Here is a 21,647-nt window from a genome sequence, read left to right on the forward strand (position 1 = left end):
CGGAGTCCGGCGGAAGGAAGTGGTGAGAATTTTTTTCTCTTTCTAAATTTAGATTGGCAGGAGAAAATATTTGGGAAACTAGTTGCTTGGGCTTTTAGTGACTCTTGGTTTAAATTTGGTAGAGTACTCTTGGTTTTGATCTTGATCCCTTTTCCTCCCAGAGTAGTCTCTGTCTTGTTCTGTGTCCTGAGAACTTGGCTTTGTAACCAGTGAGAATATTCTCCTTGGTCTCCACCATACGGAAGGTGCATTTACCGGGGTGCACCTTGGTGGCCAGTCGAGTAGACTGGGGTTCCGAACTGTCTCTTTGTCCGGCTGTGCCAAGTTCTCAGGGGAGTTTGTCATAAAAGGCCCAGTCCATAAGGGCTTTTGTCGTCTTTACCTTCGTTGCTTGTTAGTGCTGGAAAAATACATCCTTACCGCCTGTGCAACGAAGGTCTTTACTGTCTCTGAATATCTTTGGGAGTGAATTCTGTGGATCACGGGGGCTACATCATCTGTGCCCTCACCAGGGACGCCTCTTGCGTCCATGGTAAAGATTTAGTCTAAGCGTGGAAAGTTACCTCCGGGTCTTTCCTTAAAAAGGCTTATTGGTTCGAGTCACTATTGGAATAAATATACAAATGAAGATCCTACTCGTCAATGGCCAGACGACGGATCCTTTGAATTGGAAAAACTTCTAAACTGGGGGACAAAAAAAAATGTTTTGAGAGCTCTCACATAATTGCTTAATTGGTACCTAAGAATTAAGGCCAGAAAAAGGAAGGAAAAAAATTTGACTAGTCTTAAGACCTTGACTCAGGTTACAATTAAATTGAGAACATGTAAAAGTGTAAGTGTTGATAAGATTATAAAGGTTGGAATGTTTGAGCTAATTTTATACAAAGAGGTTACATCAACTTTGCCTGAGTATGTTTTAAAATGTCTGACTGGGAATGCTTCTCTTGTCCAAAGTTAGAAGACCAAGACCTATTGATAAAAATCTTAATGATAACTATGTTTAAAGGTATAAGAAGTGATGAAAATTGCATGAAATTTTGTAGGAAAAAAACCGATGTTATTTCTATTACAGAACTGGTTAACAAAAATAGTAATTTAAATGATGGCTAATTTTATCTCAAGTCTTATGAAGTCTTGTAGGCAATCTAAATAATTATTGGGAATAAGTAACTAAATAGTTGTGATAAAGATAAATGTTGGATGAACTTTAAACAATAATTATGTGTTATGGTAGTTACTGCTTCCAAACTCTTTTTGGTGACTTAAAACTTTAGAGTTTTGCTAAAATTTATGATAAAAAATTCACTGAATATCATCATTTCCAAATAACATAAGATATTAGACATTGATTGCTAAATGTACGTTTGTCTACTTTTGGCTTTTCATTACAGGAAAACTAAAAGATGTTTTGGCTCTATTGGTAAACATGTGTTTTATTAAAAGATTATACTATAAAGTAACATGTTTCTAGAAGTTATGAAGTGTTTATAAATTTTCCAAGCCACAAGATACTAATGTAAAAGAAAGTTTATAATGGTTTACTTAGTTTTTACTCACAAATTAAGGTTTCTAAAGGTTAAAATTTCTAATTAGTATATGTGATTGAAAATTAAGAAAAATATGTCTGTACAAGGAAAGTAAGATGTATAAAGGTACAAAGAATGGAAATATTTTGTTTGGTTAAGAAAGATAAATTTGTCCTCAAGTACTAGGAGGGAAAAGAAAGACATGGGACAAATTCTGAATGTAAAAGGAAAGTTATAGAAGGTTTGTGGAAGAAGAATTCTGGAAAAGGAGTTTTATGCATGGTCAAGTTGGCTAAGATTGAAATGAATTTAATTAAGTAAATGAGTTTTAATAGCAGAAGTAAGCTGGTGCAAAATTGAAATTTCTCATAAAAGGATAATTTGCTTAAACTTGATAAAGAGGTTATAAAAGATTTTTCTTTCCCTTTGAGTAAGTCTACCTAAAAGACAGAAAAAAAAAAACTGTTAAAATAATTTCCTACGTTCAAAAGACTGAGGTCTCTCTATTAAGGCTTTTTGGACTGTTAATGCTATGTTTGCTTTGACTGTTTATATTTTTGACAAGCTCCCCCAAAATTCATATCTTAAAGTCTTTTTTTTAACTTTTATTTCTTTGAGAATTTTCAAAGGGCCCTGGAACTTCTCAAAGAAATTTGCTCTCTTCCTATAAGGGGAAAGATACTAGACTTATTAGGCTTATTCAATATGTTCAATTACATGGAAAGCATTGTCAGAACAGTGATGATAAGCCTGCTTAGGTGCTATTATGTGGGCAAATGTTATTGACATAGGTGTTTTAAAATTGTATAACATTACTGAAATTCTGATCTGTCCTGGTTATCAGTCATAATTCTGGTTATTATTATTTTAAAGTGTTGTATGTCACAAAATTAACCAAATTTCCTTGTCAATTGCCATTTTGAGGTCTTGTTGTTTACAGACTTATTTCTTTGCTCTAATGCTTTTGCAAAATGTTTCGACTTCAGAAAAATTCATGGAAAAGGACTCTGACATTTACGCTGAAGTACAGGTTTCTGACAAACTTTCTGATCATAAAACTGAACTGGGTAAAAAATTACAGAAATCTGATGGAGAGACTGATAACTTCATGAAGCTGCTAACAAAAAGACTGGGATCAAGAATGGATTACACAGGACTGAATAAACTGATAAAGATGATTATAATTTTTATGATTTTTCATTTGAAGTATTGCTGAATTTTAATGTTTTGTTTTTTCAGATTTAAGGAAAACTTTTTCTCTTTTCTCCCGAGATAGCTATGACTTACAGCAATTTAGTAAATGATATTTTTTTTGTAAGTAAAATTGAAATATTTATCTTTTTCTCTCTATCTGATCCCTCCAGGATTTGGAAACTCTTAGTGAGTGAATATTGTTGTTTTCATGGCAATATAGTTATTTGCATAAGTTCAATAAGAATCTGTTCTCCTTATAACAGGGCACAATTGGAAACACTGGGTCTATTACCAAGGTTGTGACTGGAACATCATGTTTGCAATATAACCATACAGCTTTTGAGGAATGAAGATTGGACTTTATGGAATAAAGCCACGTGGAAATATTGGCCTGGTACCTTTATGTTCCAAGCAGCACTTACCAGGATAAGTAAAGAATGTCACTTATCTGGCAGGTACAAGGAACCTCAAAATATTTTGGGGGAACCTCGGAAGAGAGGAATTCACCCAAATCTGTAGGTATTGCAGGCAACGTCTGATGATAAAATCCTTGGCTTGGCTTTCCTGGCCTCGAGAGACCTTTCAAGTTCAATCTGAGATTCCTTATAAAAGTTCCAGCAAAGCAGGTTTAAAAGAGCCTATGTGATCAACTGCTATTCTTGCTGTACTTATGTAAATAATTGGGCCAACTCTATTGGAACTAGACTTATTTTGCAAACTAGTTTTAATTTTGCTATCTTAATAAAAATGAGGGTGATTTTAGAGAAAAAAATTATATTTCAGTAAAAACTATAGTATACATTTGTAGATATTAGATCCTAGTTTTGTTAATTGTCTTTTGAGGTTTTTGTTTTATATCTGACGGGACTGGATCCTGATTTCTTCTAGTCTCCTGAAATATCTGGCTACAGATATCCAAACTAACGTTTTTGATTTTTTCCATCATTTTCATTTGAAATCACTGAAAACTGAACCTGCCCTTTTTCCTGAAGCCTTACAAACTGAAGCTGATGGACTTGATATAAACTTGAGATGACCTGACGACACCATCCGAGACATTTTAAACTGCAAAAGATGCTTTGACGCTGACATCTAAAATTCTTCTTCACTGGCTGTCCTCTGAACTCAAAAACTGCTTTACAACTTACTCTAACCATTAACCTTGTTTTTCTTTTATAGAAATGCTTCTATTAAATACTTGATTGCTTGCTTCCACAATATAGGCGTGACCTTGGGAGCCCACCTGCATCACCACCTTCCAAAAGGAACTTAATTGAACTGATCTATTATCAGGACTAAGAAATGTGTTCAGTGAGATGAAACAATCTACCAACTCAGCTTCTGGACTATGAAACTTCTTTAAGTTTCAAAAGGACTGTGAAACTTTTAGTTTCAAAGGCGGGACTGTGGGAGATCAAAATTTGGCCACCCTGAAATATATCTCTTTACCTTGATTGTTTTCTCTGAAGGACATTTGACCTCCCCCACTAACTGCCTAAAGAATTTGACATGGTGGCTCCTTCCTGGAACAGATCTTCCATCTGATGGCTGTAATATAATGTAAAATAGATGTTACAATAGGAAAGGCACCAACAAGCCCATCTTATCAGAAATTCTGTCTCTCTGGCCACATTCTCTGGATGGCCCTGCGAGGAGTTGCCAGACAAACATTTACATTTATAAGGGAAATCTCCATTTGTAAAGGTATCTCCCTCTCTGTCTTGGGAAGAGGGGGGATGACCTCATTTCTAGAAACTTATCAATGTGGAAGGTGAGGTCTTAAATCTGCATAATAACCTTACTCTTGTTTACTGTGCTTTAGTGGTAATCTCCTGTAACTGACTCCCCCACCCCCAAAATCCTCCTTTGTCATTGGCTGAAAATGATATTTAAGACGAGAATTTCTGCTATTGTGCTGAGAAACGCAGTGTCCCTGCTTTCTCCCATGTATACATGTTATTAAACTTGGTATTATTTTCTCCTGCTAACCTGTCTTGTTGATTATTTGGCCAGCCAGAAGAACCTTAAGGGAAAGGGCAGAGGGAGATCCTCCCTCTTCCCCCGACAGTTTGTAAATTACTCTTAGAGAGAATAATTCCTGTTTGGGGAATTCCTGCTGAGTTACATAGTGACCAGGGAACACATTTCACTGGACAAATAACTAGTCTATTTGTAATATTGGGCCAATGAGACAGCATTTCCACTGCGCTTAACATTCCCAATCCTCAGGATTGGTGGAAAGAACTAACGGCACAATCAAACCTCAATTGGCAAAGCTTTCAGGAACATTTCATCTCATGGCTGAAAGCTCTTCCACTACTGTTCCTCAATCTTACATCTACGCCCTTTGCTAAACATCGGCTGTCTCCTTTTGAGATAATAACTGTAAAGCCTATGCAATTAGATAAAGAAATGTATGGATCAACTTCACATAAAGAAAATATCTTAATTACTGCCAAGGTCTCATTGAGACACTTAAAAATATATATACATGAGAAGTTGGTAGCCAATTCTTTTTACAGAGCGCTCTCAGACCTTAAGGATTATAGCCTAGAAAATTTATTTGTCAGAAGAGACATCAAATAAAAGACTACAGCCCTATTGGAAAGGACCATACCAGGTACTTTTAACCAGTTTGTGCGCTGCAGAATCAAAAGACATAGACTCGTGGATTCACATTTCTCGTTTTAAAAAGAGGTCTTTCCACCTGAGTGTTTTTCAGTTCCTATTTCTGAATCCTGACTTCAACTGGCCAATAAGAATATCTCCAAACCAGGATGAGAAGAAGACAACATCAGTTGTAGACAGCTGTCCCAAGACTCCTGACCAAGCCTGTATTCCCAACCTTAAATCCACTCATTTAAACCTTTGTTATGCTTAAACTGTATACCTATTTTATAATTGTTACATTTAAGATTTTCAGAATACTATCATACTTAAGGAAGGTGCTTGATTTGGAACAGACTGGTCTTAATGTCCAGGCATTTATCGGGTGACTCCTAATATAACTTAATGGTTGTATAGAACAAATCTCTGGCCTTGACTACTGGCCTGATGGCTAAAACACTGCACCCGATCTTCCCTTAAATGCAGGGAAGGATTCACAGTGACAACTGCTACCAACCTTCCTCTGCTTAAGGCCAGGCAGGCTCATTCAGTGTTCCCCTGGTATGACCACCGAGCAGCTAGCTATATTTGTTCCTTTTTTAGGGCTAAAGGATGTCACATCACATACAGAAGCCCTTAATGACAGTCAAGCAGGAATTACCTTATTAAATACTAAAATGTCTTTAATAAAAAGACTGTCCTTCAAAATAGAATGGCCTTAGATATTTTAACTACATTCCAAGGTGGTACATGTACAATCATTCAAACTGAATGCTGTGTTTTCATACCTGACGAGTCTTCCAATGTGTCATCTCTGCTAAAGCAAATGAAAAAGCAGGTGAATGCCTTAAGCGATCCTGCGTTCAGTCTTGAGTTGTTTGGTTGGCTCCCTTCTGGTATTGGTTCCCTTTTTCCATCTGCATTGCAATTCCTATTTCTATTACTTCTTGGAATTCTTGTACTAGCCGTAATATTTAAACTAATTGCCGTTTTCTTTACTCAGTGCTGTAAGACTGTCCTGTAAGCTGGAGTAATGAAAGCTGAGGTGGTCGATTGATCTTATAACCTTGGACCAACTTCCTTTTTTGATAAGGACTATGCCTAAGAACTCATTTTACACTAATCTTTTCAAAGGTGTTAAATGATTATCATTGTTACTGTACTTGTTCTATAATTGTGCATAGCGTAAACACAAGGAGTCATAAAAAGCACATACACAGTGTTTGTGCAACAACCTAAAATTAATCCAAAACCCATGAAATGTTTCCTCTATTAATATATATATACATTTTGCTTGTCCACTATATCTAATTAATTCCCCCCAAGGTGGACAACTGGGCAAATAAATGAGATAAAAGCCTGGCACCGAGGGACATGAGGGACCCAGGGCAGGCAGCAACCACTCTGGGGCCGGGGGACAATATTTTGATCATTCAATGCTTTCTATCAAAAGATTATTAATCGAAAGTGAGAAAATGATAAATAAATGGCAAGCAATAGGATATATTGGAGCATATGAGGAAGTCATTTGGGGTAAAACAAATTTGGCCTGGGTTTGTTTTACCAGAAGGGCCTGTCACCTGCATTGTGTATCTGCTTTGCCATGTCCCAAAGAGAAGAATATAAGCCCTTAAGATAAGGATGTAACTTCCACCTCCTTGGCATTTCCTTAAGGATAAACATTTCTCCCTAGGCTGGGATTTGACTGCTGCACTGATCCTGTGACCACACAGCTGGAGACAACAGACCCGACACCAGCCACACCCTCCCCACTGTGTCCATCAATAGCTATTCTGGCAGGGCAAACTGGCAGGGCGATCTTGTGACTATTGTGAAAGAGACATTGCAATCTCATGTGATACATGCTCTTTGATGGTATATAACCGCTCTGTACACTCCACTTCTTTGGTGCCCTTCCTTCCTTAGGGAAGCAAGGCCCTGGACCATGGTCCTCAAAAGTTGGCTCATAATAAACTCACCCCAGTTTTGATTTATAGATTGATTATAGATTATTTATGTTGACATGTTTTACAAGTGATATATTGAAAGGAAAAAACAATAAAGCAGCAGCCCTGCATTACACATGAAAGTTGTGCTCCCCCCGGAGGGAAAATGAGGATACGACATTGGTCGCGTACTTGATTTTATAATCCACTAGGGCCTTTCAAAAATATAACTATTATTGTAAGAGTAAAGATATCCTTAAGAATAGTGCCACAAAACAGGTTTTCCCAGCTTCTTTTTGTCAGAGCTGAGACCTATATCAGGCTGGGGCACTTGATGAGGCATGGTGGACTCAGCTGAGGGTTATTTAATTACTGTGAGATAATTAGCCCATAGCGAATATGATGCAGAATGATTAAAAAGAGGTAAAGGGACATAAAGTTGGAAATAATTAAGAAAAATTTTGCCTTCAAAATATCCTCTCATTATTTTTATAGCATTTTTTTTGAGGCATGACTAGGATAGTATGTTAGATTTTTCTAAATCCTTATCTCCAAGGCATATGTTACTGAGTTCTTCATTATATATGATAATGCCAAAGAAAACCTGGACAAAAGTATTCTGTACTATCAACAAGGATAAAACGTACAACATTGCTCTATATATTAAAATTCCAGCTGTAATAGTCAAGAAATATATCCATGTGTGTAATATTATAATGATTTTCTATTTTTCTCGGGCTGTGAACCATGGTAAAATATATAGTAATAAGCAGAAAACCTGAGGAACTAGGTGATTTAAAACACCTGATGTTACAGCTTGGACATTCAAGGGTGAAATACATCAATTTAAATTTCACACCTTCTGCTTTCCTTGTAGCCAGCGAAGTGTCTGGAAGACCGAGAACACATAAAATTATTTGAGAGTTAACAGTATTTGGAAGCAGTTGAGGTTAAGCCCTCAACAATGGTAGCCCTTACTTCTGGAGCCATTGACTCTTTGTCATAAGTTTATGGTATAGACGACTTCTCTTCTTAGATGATTTGTGTATGTTTCATAGAAGAGAGACAGGGCAGGAGAATTAATTATCACTCTACACTCGTTCCTTTACTGTATTACCTCATGCAATTCTTACAGTAATCCTTTAAAGTAACTATTATAATTCATATTTAACTGATAAAGAAAACCATGTTTAGGGGCCTGCCCAGTGGTGCAAGCGGTTAAGTGCGTGCGCTCCGCTGTGGTGGCCTGGGGTTCGCAGGTTCGGATCCAGGGCGCGCGCCGACGCACGGCTTGGCAAGCCATGCTGTTGATGGTGTTCAGGGCAAGCTACCCCAGGAGGCACCACTCTGGTATGCGGATTATTTCGAGCTGAAGACAATAAGGACTCAGAGAACTCAGGAAGAATATTTGAGTTTCCCCTCCCAAACTGCCAAAAGAATTTAAAACAAAAGATCTGTTTCAGGAAGGAGTTATTATCATGATGGCTGTAAAGATAATGTAGGATAGAGGTTACAATAGGAAAGGCACCAAGACCCTTTTATCAAAAACTCTGTCTCTCCCTGACCACATTATCTATAGACGACCCTGAAAAGAATTGTCTTCCTGGCCTCTGAAGTCCCAGACCACTACCCACCCCCAACATGTTCCTCGCTTTCAGCTGCAATACTTAAGCAAGCAGCTTAGACAGAGGGACGAGTTGCTCACTTCTGAGTTTCTCCCATGTATACTTGTTATTAAACTTGGTATTATTTTCTCCTGCTAACCTGTCTTGTTAATTATTTGGCCAGCCATAAGAACCTTAAGGAAAAGGGCAGAGGGAGATTATCCCTCTTCCCCCAACACTGTGATGGTGTCCTGTATAAAGTGGAGGAAGATGGGCACGGATGTTAGCCCAGGGCCAGTCTTCCTCAGCAAAAAATGATGAGGATTGGCAGATGTTAGCACAGGGCTGACCTTCCTCACAAAAATAAAATAAAAAAAGACCATGTTTGCAAAATTGATCAAATGTAAGAGGGAAGATCTGAACATCAGTATGTTGGGTTTTATGCCTCATATTCTCTCCACGGTGATAAAAATGGTACTTCAACATGGGTACTCACCATCTGGCTATTTAATATCAGCTCCTGCCAACATCATTGGATGAGATGAGATGAGAAGTTTATTTCCAAAATTATTCTACTGTACTTAAACTATACTCTTTACGAGTCAGATGTCAAGTCATGTTTTAGAGGCAGGTGATTACTTCACCTACACATTTTTCAGTTTTATTATAACTTTCGTGTGCCACATTGTGTCAACTTTACCAACTTCAGTGCTTCACTGTTCTTTTTTAAAAAAATCACAATTTCATTTTCCATGTAAAGCACCTTGCTATTTTCTTCTTAGTCACTAGATGGCAGTTCTGTATCTCTGTAAATTACCACTGCAGCAGGAAACAAGAGGTCTTAAGCCAGTTTGCTCTGTACAAATGATGGACATAGGAGGACTTCTGGTCCATCAAGGTTGCCTGTGTTATTCCGTGGCTGTAACGGGGATGTCCAGGACTGCTTAGTCAGAGGCAGGAAGCAGACTCAGAAAGCATCCTCTAAGTTCTTCTTCAGATGTGAGTTCAGGCACTTACCCTTTCACCTGAGCACACTGGAGTTTATTGAATGCATTCTGACTCTTACACTCTCCCTGTAGTTAATAAGTCTGGGAGCTCCATACCCCTAGAAAAAACACACAACTCATAAAGCCTTTTCTCAACTAAACGGAGTTGAGGGCTATGGTGTTGCCTGAGAGTCTGATGCTTAAAGCAAACGCAGCTGGTGCTCATGTGGAGGGAAAGAGCGTCAGCTACCCCTGGAGGGCTTTTACTGATGCTCCTATGGAATGAGCAAGTTTAAAATAAAACCACATTGCTTAAACATCACTAATTATTTTATTTTCAAGTAATATGCTCTGAAAATCTGCTATGTCTAAAAATCTATTTCATAAAACTGAAACAATTCTGTTTTTTATTCTCTGGTATTTGAAATACTATTAAAACTTAAATCTTTTAACATTCTACAATATACAAACAGGCAAATATCAATTATATTTTCTAAAAATGTTTGCTCCCATGTTAAAGATTAATATATGGTAGCAAAACGAGTTACCACCCAGTTTTTAACTAATTCTTTGCTTTTGAAATTACATATAAAATTTGTGTTTTGAAGTATTTTCCTAAAACTCAGCATCTTTCTGATATAAATGGACTAGTTGAAAGGTAACTAGAATTAAATTTGATCTTTAAAACTCTAGCTTTGTGTAAGAATTGATAATATCAGGCAATTGAAAGTTGGGTCTCTCCACATTATGATAATTATTAATTGTGAATAGCCACATCTATTACAAAGTGCTGAATAATAAAAAGAAATTAAACAATATCAGCACTCTCTTATCCCACATGTACAGTTTATACGCAAATAAACTCTCAAAGGTCAGAAAAATGCTTATGATTTCAGCTAACTGGTAAAATACTATCTCATTCCAGTTTTAACCTCATTTGAAATTGACTTAAAACTCTTCTCTTAGGATCCTGCTCTGATCGGTGTCCCCAGGTCCCCTCAATGTGTCATTTGATTGCAAACCTATCTGATGAATGGAATATTCTTTTCCATTTGTTCTCTTTAAGGTATCTGTGATAGTGCTTTTTATACAATGACCACTTGGTACAATTTATTATTAGTTTCAGAAACATCTTGGGCCGGCCTCGTGGCTTAGAGGTTAAGTGCGCTCAGCTACTGTCAGCCCGGGTTCGGATCCCAGGTGCGCACTGACATACTGCTTCTCTGGCCATGCTGAGGCCGCGTTCCACATACAGCACCTAGAAGGATGTGCAACTATGACATACAACTATCTACTGGGGCTTTGGGGGAAAAAAAAGAAGGAGGATTGGCAATAGATGTTAGCTCAAAGCCAGTCATCCTCAGCAAAAAAAGAAAAGGAGGATTAGCATGGATGTTAGCTCAGTGCTCATCTTCCTCACCAAAAAAGAAAAAAGAAACATCTTTATATAGGAACAAATCAAGGAAACAGATGTGAGGAATGTGGCGTTGCCTAGTTGATGGTGCTTGAGGGATTCCTCACGTGAGTCTTCGCATAGAAAAGTTTAAAGAGTAAGGCAGCATTGGTCAGATCAAAAGTGTGGAGTGAACATAATTCTGAAGGAATAATGATGGAGACATAAAAACAAGAAGCCACTTGAATTGCATTGGAAGGTATTAGACACATCAAGCGCTGGGAAAAAAACCTTGTTTAATGTAAGTTCTTTCTAAACTCTAAGGCAAAACATAATATGAATTTACATGGTAATTATAAACCACAAAACAACAGTTCACAAGACAAGTAAATAACTAAAAGTAGAAACCAGAGTAAGAAAAATAGAGGTTAAAGGAGAGATGGAGAGAGATGGTTGGGGTCAGAAAACATGGCTTAGTCATCCTTGAAGTCTCCCTCAGATTCTGATCATTCTTAGTGCTCAGTAAACACTTTGACCCCATGAGCCTGGGGAGGGGCACAGTGAGAGGTGGTTGGGAGGGGAGACAATGCAAGGATACCCTTGTGGAGGCACTGACATTGAAAATCAGTGACATTTTGCCAAGGTGTTTACCATAATATATTAAGGATGATTCTGGAAACTTAAGGACTTTTCTGGAATGTACATTTTCATTTTATGGAAACTCCACCTAGCCCAGAGACTGATTTAGACATTTCAGCTTTAGAAATAAAGAGAGGGGCCAGCCCTGTGGCACAGCAGTTAAGTGCACGTGCTATGCTGCGGCTGCCCCAAGTTCACATGTTCAGATCCTGGCTCGCACCAACGTACCACTTGTCAAGCCATGCTGTAGTAACATCCAATATAAAGTAGAGGAAGATGGGCACAGATGTTAATCCAGGGCTAATCATCCTCAGCATAAAGAGGAAGATTGGCATCGGATGTGAGCTCATGGCTGATCTTCCTCACAAAAAGAAAAGAAAAGGAAATAATGAGAAACTTTTCTGTCAGTTTTAAGAATGAAAAGCAGATAGCATCTGGAAAACAGTTGCAATTTGAGATGAGAATGTGGAGAAAAAAATTAGATGTCACACGTTGTTTTTGCTTTTCTCTGGGGCAGTAAGGCTTGCAGGGAGAATGAAGTCCCATCTTTGCTCTATTGAGTTTGAGAAGGTGTAAAATTCATTTGTTCTGGGCAACACTGTTGACCTATGGAGAAAGACAAATGGTTCAAGCAGCTGATCTAAAGGAATAACTGAGCTCACAAAAGTTTTTAGCTAATAAAGGGTGCTTCTTCTTTACTGAACTTTACTGGACGTCTATTGACCTATATGTGCAAGGTATTTGTAGTAGGCATTGAAGGAAATACAAAGAATTATAAGCTCTCCATATACATGAAATTGTTTTCAAGATGTAATTAGATTCTGCCAATGTATTAGTGTATGTTGTATTATAGAACTTAAAAAAATGGTAATGTCATCGGAGAAATTGTAATTAAGGACAGCTTCTAGGAGAGGTGAACTAGATCAAGTCCTCAAAGGGACCACTGCTTCCCACCCCCTGGCCTCCTCCACCTGCAGACCCCATGCCTGAGCCAAGGCCTATCTTATCTGGATCGCTGCCTAGTCTCCCAACAGATCCCTTTAGTTCCAGTCTTAATTTCTTCTAATCTTTCCTCCCCAATGCCTCCAGAGTTACCTTCTAGAATCCAAATTTGCTTAAATCTGACATCTGCTTAGACTCCTTGAATGACTGCTCAGAGCATCTGAGAGATCATTCAGACTCCTGAGCTGGACACGCAGGCTTTGTCTTGCTGTCCTCATCTTGAACCTCATCACCCACTGTCTCCTACATGTTCACTTTGTTCCAGCCTTAAAAATACCATTTTCCAAAATCTTCAGCATCTTTTATATCTGTATTTTGATATGTGTTTCTTCTGTCCTCCTACCCACTTTTCTGATCAGCTTAATTCCTATTTCTTAATCTAAACTCATGTCAAATGTTTCTTCCTCTTGGACACTTTTCCTGAGAGATCTCCATCCAGAGACCCCTTTTGATGTTCCCACTCTGGAACCCTGTACTTATCTACTTTTCCATAACTGTTGTTTTCTTCATGTCTCATAGACAGTGAGCTCCTTAATGCTGAGACTATCCTTCTTCTTGATAAATAAATGACGAGCAACAGGATACCTTGGATCACATGAGGAAGCCATTTGGTGTAAAACTAATTGGGCCTCACCTTGTTTGTTTTTTTCCAAAAGGGGCCTGTAGCCTCTGTTCATCCATTGTATATCCGCGTTAAGCAATTAACATGTCCCAAAGACAACAACAATGCCCTTAAGATGTAAATGCAATTTCCCCCACATTGGCATTTCCTTAAGGATAAGCATTTCTCCCTAGGCTAGGATTTGATTGCTGCACCCATCCTGGGACCAGCCAACTCAAGACAACAGCCACATCCATGGAGACAGCAGACCTGATACCCACTGTGTCCATCAATCGACCTGCCAACAGGTCGATGTTGTGGCTATTGTAAAAGGGACATTGCAAACACATGTGGTACATGCTCTTTGATGGTATGGAACCACTCTGTACGCCCCACGTCTTTGGAGTGCTCCATTTCTTCGTGAAAGGACTCTCCCGGGCTATATGGTCCTCAGAGGTTGGCTCATAATAAACTCACTGCAATTTTGATTTATAGATTGGTTATGGATTATTTGCGTCGACATTCTATTTGTCCCTCCAGTATCTAAACACAGTACTTAACACCTTAGGGGCACTTCTGCTGGAGCAGAAGGGGCATTTCAGGGAGTGGTAGAAAATTCGCTCACATTCCTACCATAGTAGTTGAGGCTGTGGGCTTTAGACCAGTGTGTCTGGGCACCAATCCCTGTTACTCCACTTTTAACTGGGGAATCTGTGCAAAGTATTTACTCTCCGAGCCTTAGTTTCCTCATCTATAAAATGCGGCTACTGATAACTCCTGTCTCATAGGGTTTTAGTGAGATTTAAATGCATTAACTTATTTAAAGTGCTTAGAAGAGCTGCTGGCACATAGTAGGCACTAAAATGTTAGCTGTTATGTTATCATTATTGCTCTTATATCTGAACAATACTCTGGTTTTGGAAAGATGTCTTCATAATATAGTTGATCCTCATTATTTGTGGATTCCGTGTTTGCACACTTGCACACTAGCTAAAATGTACTGGCAGCCCCCAAATCAACATTCACAGGGCTTTCATGTCCATTTGCAGATATGCACAAAGTGGTGAAAAATTTGAACGTGCACTGGACATTTCACTGGACGTGCACGTTCCCAGCTGAGGGGGTGACGTTCTGCCCTCGTTTCAGCCCATACTGTAAACAAGTGTCCTTCTTGCAGTCTATTTAGTGCTTCATGTTTTATCTTTTTGTGCCTTGTGTTGGTGATGGTGACTTTGCTGTTTAATATGTCCCCCATGTGTAGTGCTGCAATGCTGCCTGGTGTTCCTCAGGGCAAGAGGCTGTGACGTGCCTTTACGGAGAAAGTGTGTGTGTTTGACAAGCTTCTTTCAGACACGAGGTACAGTGTTGTTGGTGTGAGTTCAATGTTAACATATCAATAATATATATTAAATAATGTGACTTTAAAGAGAAACAGAGAACAAAGTCATGTTTTGATCCATTGAAGAAAATGTGACTAAGGCTTGCATGACCCTAACCCTGCATTTCCCATAGGAGCAGTAGGTCATATTCACCGATTCAGTGTTCACAGTGACTTTATAGAATGTCACACTGTGCATAACGAGCATCACTGTGCGTATCTTGTGTAATCCTCACATACTCCTTTATAGTAGGCAGGGTAGGGAACAGGGTGTCCACATTCTACAGGCTATTACAGACCTTATGAGCCAAGTAGAGAATTTAAAATGCCTTGTGCTCAGCATAAGAGCCATGAGTTTTTGAACAAGGAAGATCTATGATGAACTGATGTTTAAATAAGAATTACCTGGTAAGAGATTGTAGTATCAAGAGGAAGAGGGAGAACTGAGCCGGGAAGGAGGACCAGCTTATAAACTCTCCAAGTATTCCCATTGCTAAGTGAGGAGATTCAGAGCTAAGGTGCTGATGTGATAAAGAAAATGTAGGAGCCAAATGATGAAATAATGGATTTGGTAACCATACATAGGGTGTAAGTTAGGCTGTGGTTCTCAAAGTGAGTTCCCTGGACCAGCAGCATCAGCATCACCTGGGAACTGGGTAGAGATGCAAATTCTCAGGTTCTGCTGCAGATCTGCTGAACTGGAAACTTTGGGGTGGGGCCCGGCAATCTGGGTTTCAACAAGGCCACCAGGTGCTTCTGGTGTCCATCAAGTTCAAGAGCCAATGAATTAGAAAATGATTCCCACACATCACCATGCCCAGGTAAGCTGCAAGGCAGGGAGGTGGTATTTGTTTGGAGGATAAGATGCATTTTAAATTTTAGGAAAGGGGCCGGCCCCGTGGCTTAGCGGTTAAGTGTGGGCACTCTGCTACTGGCGGCCAGGGTTCGGATCTGGGCGCTCACCGACACACCGCTTCTCCGGCCATGCTGAGACTGCATCTCACATACAGCAACTAGAAGGATGTGCAACTATGACATACAACTATCTACAGGGGCAAAAAAGAAAAAAGGAGGAGGATTGGCAATAGATGTTAGCTCAGAGCCGGTCTTCCTCAGCAAAAAGAGGAGGATTAGCATGGATGTTAGCCCAGGGCTGATCTTCCTCACACACACACACAAAAAAAAATTTTAGGAAAAAGTTCAGTGTCTGTATCATCGTAAGGATTCCAGAGATGCCATTTTAGCTCTCTGCGTGTGAAGCTCTTTTGTCCACAATATGATCTCCTTTACAGAGCGCTTGGTAAGTTAATTACCATTTACCACATGTTCTGAGAGTCCCTTCTTTCTTGAAATCCCCTTTCAGACGTGAAAATGTACTTTATTTTTGTGCACAGTCTCCTCTATTTTAAATCTGGATTTCTCTTCCTATAGGATCATGTATGGCACATACAACCTTACTGTAAATTTGGAATGCCATTGGTTTGTTCCAAAACCTTAGAAAGTTTTAGAATTTAGAGCCTGCTGATTAGAGAATTTATATGCTTCTGTGTAGGACTCATATTTTTCAGATGTCTAGAGGTATCCCAACTTCCAATTAATGTGGCCTTAGATTTAGCAGAACTTGAAAATATGAATATAGTAGAAAATGAATTATGTCTCTCATATTAACATTTACAAAATAAATGATCACAATGTTAACTTACTAATAAGCACTTTCTATATTCTAGGCTCGGAAAGTATCTCGCTTACATAATAAACATGATAAAGTTTCAAAGAGGAGCCAATTAACTTTTCAACAAAAGCTTTACTTGAGTGTATCTTGCCTTCCTTTTTGACAGTTTTAGCTTTAATGTTACAGTAATGTTTTCTTTTCCTGGGAATGAGATAATCTTGTATTTGGTGAACATTTTAATTTTTAATGGCCACTTGTATTTTGTGACATACACGTGTTCAAATAATCTATGAGAACTGACAATTACCACCCATATATAAGATTATACAGGAATGGAGGAATTTTGGCTGACTTACTGTATATAATTGTTCAGCCAAAGCAGATGGCAGACTCTACCACTTACAATGATTTAGGGGTTTGAAGCAGTATTTTTAAATACAAATAGTCTCAAAATTGGTAATATATAAAGTATATTACTTGCTGTGTTAACTAACCAAAATAGTTAAATTTGTTATCTTTCCTCCATTTATAAGGATGCATCCATTATATAGATTCTGTACAAAATTGCAAAGATCACTTTTTTCCTTTTCAAAATTTATTTATTTTAATAGAGTGAGAACTTTGATGTTGGGTAAACTGCTACACAATTACTGGAAATGTTGAGAGTCTTTTGGAAAAGTGTAGAAGTCTAAAGATAATGCAAAGTACATTTATCCAATGTCAAGTCCTTTGAGTCTCTGTCTAGTTGTACCCTGAAGAGATGGAAGATTAAGTACCAGCACAGGACACAAGGGGACACGTTGCCAACTTGAGGGCTTCCCATGGACCACAGAGTGCCTGGCAGATTCTTGGAGATTAAATCTGAGCTTTGTCCATGGGTGGGGCCTGAGAGGAGGATTTTGCCTAAATGACTAGAGAATAGACAATCTTTATTCTTGATAATAAGTAATACTTACTATGTAAATTTCTTTATAAATCTATGAATAAAATAAAAAAATTATAACCCATATAGAAATCAACTCTTACTGACAAGCCCCACAGCCTTCACTAGAGAGCTCAACAGAAAATGTCTCAGCTGACTGTGAATTGGTCTTCTCTGAAAGCCAGCCAGCCCTTCACTGATAGCCCTGGATAAGGAAGGCCAGATACAATTCTTTGAAGATGTTTAGCGGAATTCAGAACTAAAAATCCTACCTCCAGTTGGCTCCTCTGTGAGAATGGATGGCTGGTCTTATTTCACAGGCTGGGCAGTTGAGGTTTCAGATGAGTTTATTTGCCCTATTCCCCAGGGATGGAAAAGGAGGACTGTGACATTGATTCAGGGCTGAGAGTTTGCAGGTAAAGATAGGGTCATAGAGAGGAATAAAGATTTCAGAAAATTGTTTATTTGTTCTCTACAGTGGAAGTAATTTAAGAAACAAATAGTCTCTCACTCCAACTTATCTTCCCTGTTCTCTATCTGTACTATCGCTGTAAAAATTCCCTCTACAAAAATTTCAGTCTTTTTTCTTTGCAGTCTATTATCATCTTTATGAATTCTTTGACTTCACCACCTTCTTGGCACCACAACGCTAGCCATTGAGATATTACTATAGATTCAGTTTTGCAATTTCATCCTCTTATCTCTATTTCCTCTGCCATTTCTTAGTTTTAGTTCTTATTGTATCTTATGCTTGAAAACATTTGAAGCTTACAGAGTATATCAGTTCCTTATCTTCTCAACGTTTTATTATTTAAGTGCCCTCAACTATCACTTTTTTTAAAAAAGAAGTGAAATACATAATAGAACAATACACTGTAATAAATTGACCACTTATAAAATTAAGTTCAATCTGAAATCCCTCCCTAGTTAACAGAGACCATCTCTTAAAATTCAACAGGCTTTAGTTTCGGCAGGGTCAGTTTATCAATGATTTCTGGATGTTTTAAACCACATGAGATAAATATAGTGTAAGGTAAAATTGTTAATCTTGCAGAAGTTATAGAATTTCCTGATGGTTGTGGAAGTTGATGGCATAATAAATGTGTATATGTGTGTATGTATAAATCTCTTCCAAAGGAAGCAGAACTGAGAGGGAGTCTTCCCTTGAATGATGGGAATTGCACAAGGAGATATATGCAAGCTTGAGTTTTTTGCCTTAAAGCATTCCAAAATTTGTGCATAGCCCATACAGGGGAAAAACTACAGTCTTACTTGTAATGTTAGAGGATGTATTTTGGAGCTGGCAGAGTAGCTGGAAAATTAGGGAAGAAATTCTGCAAGGGAGGGAGCCACAACCAGAAAATGTTAAAATATGTATGAAAGTCTGTCCCACACAAACACCAAATTGGCAGATCTTTGAAGAACACACATGCAGTGTAGGCCCCAGGGGGCCTAGTGTAAAAACAGCAGTTGGAATATGAAAGAACTGAATGAGGATTTCAGCTATGCCCACTGTAAAGGAGAGAGGATTGGAGTTGCAGTCCAGCCAAGTTAAATCCCTGTTAGCAAAATAACAACACTCTTCAAAGGAATACAATAGAATCCAGAGTCTCTATATCTATCATCCATGGTTTCCAGTACATAATTTAAAAAATCATGAGATTTGAATAAATAGGAAAATATAATCCATACATGACAAAAAGCAGGCAGTAGAAACTATCTCCAAGGTGTTGCAATTAGCAGACAAAGATAAGAAAGCAGCTTTTATAAAGAAAAATATTCTCATAATGAATGAACAGATCTGGAAACTCAGCAGAGAAATGGAAATTACAGAAAAGAACCAAATAGGAAGATGAAATAAAAAAATACTTTTGAGTTTACCAATAGATTAGAAACAGTAGAAGAAACATGAATATAGAGCAATAGAAATTATCCAGTCTGAAGAAAAGAAAGTAAAAATTTTGAAGAAAAACGAAGAGATCCTTACAACCTGTGAGATGATTGAGTCCCCAGCCGAGAGAGGAGAGACAGAAAATTAAATGAGGCAGAAAGGCAAACCAATAAGTAATAGCACAAAACTTCCAAAATTTGGTGGAAAATCTAAAATTTTAGATCCAAGAAAGTCAGGAAATCCACAAAATAAAATACAAAATAAAACCATACCCAGGCACATGATAGTCAAGCTGCTAAAATCCAAAGATAAAATGAAAATTTTGAAAGCAGTCAGGGAAATACATATATACAGGGGAAGACATTACATACAGGGAGAAATAATGTGACTGATGGATGATATATTATCAAAAACAAAAGAGACAAATCAACAACAAAATGACATCTTTCAAGTGCAGAAATAAAACCCAAAAGTCAAAACAGAAATCTATATTTAGCAGAACTCACTTTCAAAAACAAAACAGAAGCCAAAATAAGAGACTGCCCACCTATTAGGTGGCTAAAATAAAAAATAAAATTGCAAACACCAAGTGCTGTTGAGGACTAGGAACAACTAGAACTGGGAACGCAACATGATAGTTGCATTTGGAAAACAGTTTAGCAGGTTCTTATAAATTTAAGCATACACTTATTATATGACTCAGATATCCCACTCCTACGTATTTTCTGAAGCAAATTGAAAACTAATGTTTAAACAAAAATCTTTGTGTGAATCTTCATAGCCATTTTATTCATAATTGCCAAAAGCTGGAAATAAACTAAATGTCCTTCATCAGGTGAATGGAGAAAGAAACTGTGGTGCATCAGTACATTAGAATACTACTTGGCAATAAAAAGGATAAACTCTTGATTCACACGACAACATGGATGAATCTTGGATGCATATCTCTAAATGAAGGAAGCCAGATTCAACAGGCTATATAGTATATGATTCCATTTATATGACTTTCTAGAAAAGGCAGAATTTCAGGGATTGAAAATGATCAGTGGTTGCCAAGGGATGGAGTGGGGGAAGGGGTTGACTACAATGAGACAGTATGAGAGAATTTTGGGGGTGAAAGAAACAGCTTTGTGTGGCACTGTGGACTTGGAGACATGGCCATAAAATTTTCAAAACCCATAGAACTGTACACCTCAAAGAGTGAATTTTACTCTGCAAATTTTAAAAATCAATCAGCATGCTGGGGAACTCAGATGGAATGCAGTGACAATTGAACGTCACTGTATTACAAACATGTGACATAACCACACAGAAGGGGTGGGGATGAAAAGTCCTGACCTAAGTAACTTTGGAAGACAGTGTTTTGATGGGATACTGTAAAACTAAAGTACTGGACACAAACACTGTACTCTAGGTGGTAAATTTGTTTTTCATAAGGGTATGGATTAGCGATTCTGAAACTAGTTGACACATTAGTAAATATATTGTAGCTAACTGGAGTTAAGTTTCTCACTGTTGGTGAAAAAAGTTACAAATAAACAAAAGGAGAATGCTAGAATAAACTCTGTGGTGCTGTATTGGAGTTGGAAGTATCAGTATGAATCCATATCTCTTTTCATATATCTATCCAGATAGATAGATAGATTGATAGATAGAGTTTATATTCATATATACAGTTCCAAGCTCTGCTGAGAGGGTCTAGAAGCAGTGACACCCTAGTATCAATGAGCACATCTAGCTCCCAGATCTTGGTTTCTAAATATCATTCTCCAACAAAAAGAACCAGGTTTTCTTGGAGAAATGGCTAATACTAGGGCTGGGGATGGAAAATACAAGATGAGCCTGGAGCATCTTGTAGTGCCAGAAAGTAGGAAAGTTCTTTTAAGAAAAAACACAGAAAGTGATGAGATGTGTCAAAAGGAATCAATCTGAAAGACTTCCCAATGGCTCAAGTTGGAAAACTGTGAGCAACAAAATAAATAATGGTAGCATTGGATTATTACCCAGAGAATAAAATAAATATCCATGAGTCTATACTGATATAAAAAAGACTCCATAAGAAAGGAAGAAAAGAAGAAAAAAAGGGGGAAAATAGAATGAGAGAAAGAGAGAAAGAAAGGAAGAAGGGGTGGGGGATCTTCCTCACAGAATTCCAAATAATAAATGCGGCTGGATAGCATGAAATAGAAAATCGCCACTAGAACACCACAGTAACAATTACTGTGGGCAAGACTGACTGATGAATGCAAAAACTGTGAGTGAAACTTAAAGAAGAAACAGTACATC

At 38.0% G+C, this 21,647-nt stretch overlaps 1 protein-coding gene across 6 annotated transcripts in view; it reads right to left on the reverse strand.

Annotated features, from left to right (window-relative positions):
* LOC131420733 (ral guanine nucleotide dissociation stimulator-like) overlaps nt 1-21,647 on the reverse strand; it is a 396,596-nt gene that overhangs the window by 352,972 nt on the left and 21,977 nt on the right. The window lies entirely within an intron of this gene.

Source organism: Diceros bicornis, chromosome 24 (genome assembly GCF_020826845.1).
Source record: "Diceros bicornis minor isolate mBicDic1 chromosome 24, mDicBic1.mat.cur, whole genome shotgun sequence".
NCBI classification, from domain to species: domain Eukaryota; kingdom Metazoa; phylum Chordata; class Mammalia; order Perissodactyla; family Rhinocerotidae; genus Diceros; species Diceros bicornis.